At 33.7% G+C, this 6,392-nt stretch overlaps 1 pseudogene; it reads left to right on the top strand.

Moving 5' to 3' along the window:
* The window catches only part of LOC107737239 (RING finger protein 207-like), a 15,045-nt pseudogene extending 9,987 nt beyond the window's left edge, over nt 1–5,058 (top strand).
* Nucleotides 5,059–6,392: the final 1,334 nt, after the last annotated feature.

Consider the following 6,392-nt stretch of genomic DNA (forward strand, 5'->3'; position numbering starts at 1 on the left):
GGCAATATGGTGTCTAAAACGTAAGTCTATTAATTAACTTCTTGTTTGTTGAACTGTTGTAAAAATCATTTGTAATCATGCTGATTTTTGGAGAGAAAAGAAACGGCACTCTTCGTGTGATATTGATTAACTATATGAAATTATGTAAATATATACATTTTCTGTCCCCATATCTTGAATTTTGTGATCATTCTAAATGCATTTTAATAGACTGAATTATGCAGTGAAAGAACGCACTCTCTATGCGCACGCGCTCTAATCTAACCTAATAGAATAATATGCTGTAATAGGATTAGTCCAACGAATCGTTCGGTTTGTAATGCGTACCGAACCGAAAGCCTCGTACCGAACGGTTCAATACGAATACGTGTATCGTTACACCCCTAAAAAAAAAATAATAATAATAATATATTAAAATTAAAATTATTTATAGATGTATTTTTTCTCTTATGCCCAAGAATGAGTTGACCAAAAACAGTAAATACTGTAATATTGTGAAATTTAAGATTTTAATATACATTTTAATATGCTATGCTTATTAATATTTTCTTCTTAATATTTTTGTTGAAACTATGGTCAATATTTTCAGGATTGTTTGATGAATAGGAAGTTAAAAGCATTTATTTGAAACAAACAAAACATTTATTTGAATTATTAGTATTAATATTATTATTTGTAATATTACAGATGTCTTTACTGTTCCTTTTGAAAAATTTCATGTCCAATTAGAGTCCAATGACGCAAGTCCCTGTGACAACTTTCCACATCAATCATCCCTACCATTCTCAGGGTTTGTGAAGCCTTCCACCAAACAAACGTCCTTCCCCATCTGCCCAGGTGCCAACAGACAGGATAGTATGGAGGTCAGGCTTCTCTCACTATTTTTAACAGAATTTCAGAGAAGTGTCTCGGATTCTGCTCGTAGCACAGAGCTCATGCAAAGGTGCTAGGCCATGGGAGCACTTTGTTCCTATACTGCTGATGTCACCACTGGTGCCAGCATTTTAAATTGGTAAAAGTTCGGGGTGGGACACTTGTCACTTAGACGTGGAGAACATACAGTGTCCAGACTCACTCGTGGGACTTGGACCAACACGGTACGTGTAACTAGGAAAGAGAGATTAAAGGAGCTTTGAAATTAAGGTAACTCTCTTTTTTCTTGATGTTTGCTTCATTATGAGCTTTCAATAGGCTTTTCATTCCTAAGCTTTTAATTCCTGTTCCTGAACCTCAGGAATTTCCAACAGAGGTTTGTGGATACAGAGGTAGGAATGCTGTGTTTCTGTGCACCATTCATTTTAGGGACCGTCAATGGTCATGAAGCTCTGAAAATGTAATAAGCAACAGTATCTGACTTAAATTTGATTCAAAATAAGTCTGAATGTCAATGTTTTGATAGTTGTTACATAATCTGTTATTGCTCTGCTTCAGACGTAGAACATTACGTTTTTTAGTTCAGTGCTGGTATTGTTAACTAAAACTATTAAAAAATAGTTTTTGCTTTTTTGAAATTAAGTTTAAATAAAAGAAATTGTAAATTAAACTGAAATAAATGTTGAAGTTGAAGGACTAAATTAAAGCTAAATAGGAATATAAAAAAAATAATAAAATTGCAAATGCACATAACAAAATTACTAAAACTTAAATAAAAATAAAATGTAAAAACAAAATTTAATTCAGAATATTAATAAATATTATAATAGTATATTAATGATACTAAAACAATGCATTAGATGTTTATTTATTAGATAAATAAAACAATGCGATTTTGGTAAAAAATAAAATATAAAACAAATTGGTTTTGTTTTGTTGGATGTGCTTTTACCTGTTTATTGTAATGGTAAATAACAAAATTGTTATTAAATCTGTGTTGTTAAATGTTCTTGTGTTTTATTGGTTTAGCTTATTTGAGGATTTGCATTTGTACTTGCTTTTTCTTTAACTTAATGTCCGTCCTATGTCAGTACCTGCCAAGTTAAAATCTTCATTAGAACAATCTTGGCATTTAAAAAACAATTCTGATTCTGAATCTCCAACAATCTACAGGTGACAAATAAGAATAATTAGAGGACAAGTAAAATAATTTAGACTTCTTTTAGGGAGCTATTTTGAATAGAGACTTGTCATACTTGTCTCTCTCTTATCCTACCACAGGCTGTCCCCTCTGCCTATGTCGTGCTCATCCCCTTCTGTCAGTGAAATGCCTTTTGGCCGCAGACCCACCTTTCACCGAAACATTTGCACCAAGGTGCTGCTGGCTGAGAGCAGAGAGTCACCCTTCACTGAGCACTGCCGCAATTTTGAGAAGAGCTACAGGGTGAGAATTAGTCCTCATTCAGTAATAACTAAAGCCAAATAGTCTTTTACAGACCCCATGGAGTCAAAATTGTGAGTTTGTTTGCCTTTTTTAGCCTTTGGTTTGGATATGTTAGTGTACACCTAAACATTTACAAAATTAAACCAAAAATTATTGGCCATTTAAAAAAAAGTGTCAAGTCTTTCAGTATGTCAGCCTCAACATAATTTTTTAATGAATCACAGTGTAAAGTAGGGAGGCGTGACAACGGAGTTGAAGATCCAAGTGCAGACTTTATTCCAAAGAGTAGTCGAAACAGGCAGGGTCAAACAACATCAAACAGGTACAACCCAGAGTGAGACAAAAGAGTAATCCAATAAACAGGCGAAGGGCAGGCAGCAGGCAAGGCACGGGGAATGCTACAGGCTAGACAATACTGAGCAATGAATGTGTGAAAAACCAGGCTTAAAATAGGGTGAGACTGATGGAGGTAACAAGACACAGGTGAATGCAATAAGTGATGATGAGTCCAGGCAAAGGATTATGGGAAATGGAGTCCGGGGTGAATTGCAAAGGTACAGGATGGAGTGCCCTCTTGTGGGCACTCCAGCTGGCAATCGTAACACACAGGAACAAAAACTGTACTCTGCTAGCGATTTCACAGTATTTTTAATCGGTTTGGCATGTAAACTCTACAAATCAGAGACATCTATCACAATTGAATGCATAATATATACTGCAATCGTAAAATAATCTCTTTAACACTCCATTATTATTTCTGCTGCATTTAAGTTATTTGTAACCAAGAGAATAAAATGCTTGTCGATTCCATACATGTATACTCTAAACAACATAGTTGTTGTTCTTTTCTGTTTTGGGTCTCATAAAACAGGGCTGTGTATGTGTGTATTATTTTATTAATTCTATGCATTTTTCATGTGCCAGTTTCTTCAGACAGAGGTCCAGAGGCTGAAGGACGAGGTTCAGGAGATACACAGAGACCTGACAAAACATCACTCTCTCATCAACACAGACACTCTGGATGAGATCCTGGAAAGTTCTCTACTCATTGACGAACAGATCGCGTCTCAGTACTCGGCTGTGCAGACCCAGAGGGCCATATTTGAGGAGGTGAGGCTAAATTATAATTCCTGCAAAAAACATTACTCTTTCAAAACACAGCAGCACCTTAGCATATTTTGGATGTGTTTCTAGATGTGGGACGTGACCTTTCAAAGAGTAACCAATGAGCAAGAGATCTATGAAGGTGAGGAAAAACAACAAGTTGTCTGTGTTGCCTCAGGGTTCATTTTACCATGCATGTTAAGTTATTTCCTTGCACTAATTAGTGAACTGATTCATTTACTAATTACAGCTCAGCTCTATGACCTTCTGCAGCTGAAGCAAGAAAATTCTTACTTGACAACCATTGCACGACAAATTGGACCCTACATCTTGTCCATAGCAAAAGTAAAAGAGCGTCTGGAACCCAGGTTGTTTTGCTGTTTTATTATTGAAATATTCATATTTTATATGTGAATATTTTACTTCTGCATTCCATTTGCTTAAAGGAATAGTTCACCCAGAAATAAAAAATTGCTGCAAAATATACTCACCCACAGGCCACCCAAGATGTAGATGAGTTTGTGTTTTCATCGCAACAGATTTGTAGAAATGTAGCATTACATCACTTGCTCACCAAAGGACCCTCTGCAGTGAATGGGTGCCGTCAGAATGAAGCCTAAACAACTAATAAAAACATCACAATAATCCACAATAAATAAATAAATAAAAATAAAGGTGTATGTATGTAAGAAACAATGCCATCAAGACATATTTAACTTCAAATTGTTGCTAAAATATGAGTCCTTAATTCAATTCAATTCAATTCAAACTTATTTCTATAGCGCTTTTCACAATACACATCGTTTCAAAGCAGCTTTACAGAAAATGCATGTGTCTGCATTACAGTTTAGAGTGATCTGTTATCAGAAGTTAATGTGTCCAAGTAATGTTCATTTCATTTTAATCCATTTGAATCAATAATATTGCTTTCTAAAGTGAAAAAAAAATCATCTTGTCTGAATCAGGAGAGAAATATGCACAGATCAAGCACCGTTTACAAGTCCAAAACAGTTCTTAACAAAACAGGACAACAGGGGATTGACTATTGAATACTAGTTGAATATTTTAGTCATTAAATTGTACATTGTTGATGTATTCACAGGTTTCAAAAGCCTGAGAATGACTGCATGGACACTGTAGTGAAAATATGTGAGGACAGCGCAATGACTACTGAACAAAACAGGTGATGCATTTGATGTTACTGTAACACAGCTCAAAGTGCATATATTACAATATAAAGACAGACTGATACATAATTTCTTCCGCCAGCTGCAATGAGAAGAGTTGCTTAACAGGCTATGATCGGGACTCTGACACAGACAACTCTCTTATCCTGCTGCCTAGTGAGACACTACTAAAGAGCAGTGACTTCTGCTGGCAAGGAAAGCAGATAAATATTTGTAAGGCCTCTTGCGGCCAAGAGCTGCCACTATAGAGCTGCATGTCTGGATGATGGTGAACACTGACCGCAAACGTGGCATGTGCTTTCAAGCATGTTCTAGATGTCAACACATGAACATGGGGCTTTACAGTAACTGAAAATTAAGAAGGACATGAATGGAATATTAATAACATTTTAAGTGCGTCAAATCAAATGGACCTTAACTATAAACCAATTAGATAGGATGGCCCATAAATGTTTCACAGACCAGTGGATTGATTTTTTTATTGATTTTTTTTATTTAATTTAATTTAATTTTGTTGTTGTTGTTGTTGTTTTTGTTTTTGTTTTTTGGTACTGTGCATGTAGCAGTGTTGTTATCGTTTACTAAAAGGTAGTAAACTAAAACCAAAACTATTGCGATTAAACCAAAACTATTATTAACTGTTTTCGGCATAATTAAAATAAAGATTAAATAGAATATAAATATTAGATGAAAACTTTTATGAAAAATATTTTAAAAAAACGTATAAGAAAATTAGAAATAAATAAATAACCTAAATAAATAAGACAAGGTACTAAAATTTCTGAAGCCAAAACAGAAAATAATTTATATTCTAAATATAAATATTTCAAAAATAACAAAAGCATATAACAAAAAAATGTAATTAAATTCTAAAACTAAAATTAAATAAAAATCCGAAAATATAAAAAATCTCATTGAAAATATCAATAAATACTATATTAGTATATAAAAATAATATTAAAAAAATAACACTGGCATGTATAGAGAGTAAATAGAACATTTTGAAAAATAAAATGATGTCATGATTCAGTGAAGAATTCTTAAAAGATAAAAGCATTGCTGTATGTGATAAAATCATTGCTGTTTATTTATTTATTTATTTTGTATGTGTGCTGTCAAATAAATACTGAGTGTTGAACAGCCTTTCTGAGCAAAATAAAATGTGATTAAAAAATATATATTTTTAAAAGGTTCAAAGATTTGTTTATGCCTCATAGCAGCTGGATGCTCATAAAAATAATTATCCATTTAGAGGAACACAGAAGACCATTTGTATACCAATATTAACTAATAAGATTCTACATATAAAAAAGAGGGTGGGTTTTTTTAGTGTGTTTTAGAGATTATAAATGCAGCGCTCTTTGCTGGCATTCTGCCATGCCAGCCGCTTGCTTTAGTTAAAAATAACAGTGTTCTGTGAATGTTGATGCTTTAATAACAAATATTTATCGGGAGCGTGTATGCTGGGATTTCATAAATTTCATGGAGAAAAAAGTAACGTAACTAGTAATGTAACTAATTACTAATTACTTTTGAAATAAAGTAATCAGAACAGTAACGCGATTACTTTTAAAAGGAGTAATCAGTAAGTTGATTACATTTTCAGAGTAACTTGCCCAACACTGGCAGTGAGTGATTAACATTAATAATGACAAACAGCAGAAGGTAAATAAGGCTGCTGTCCCTTTGAGACCAACTGCACGGATCCAATATACTGATACACATCCGTTTTTCACCCAACTTTACGTTTATTTAACACACAGCCGACTGTTTACGTGAATACT

The sequence above is a fragment of the Sinocyclocheilus rhinocerous genome, unplaced genomic scaffold (assembly GCF_001515625.1).
Source record: "Sinocyclocheilus rhinocerous isolate Xijiao unplaced genomic scaffold, SAMN03320098_v1.1 scaffold1275, whole genome shotgun sequence".
Classification (NCBI taxonomy): domain Eukaryota; kingdom Metazoa; phylum Chordata; class Actinopteri; order Cypriniformes; family Cyprinidae; genus Sinocyclocheilus; species Sinocyclocheilus rhinocerous.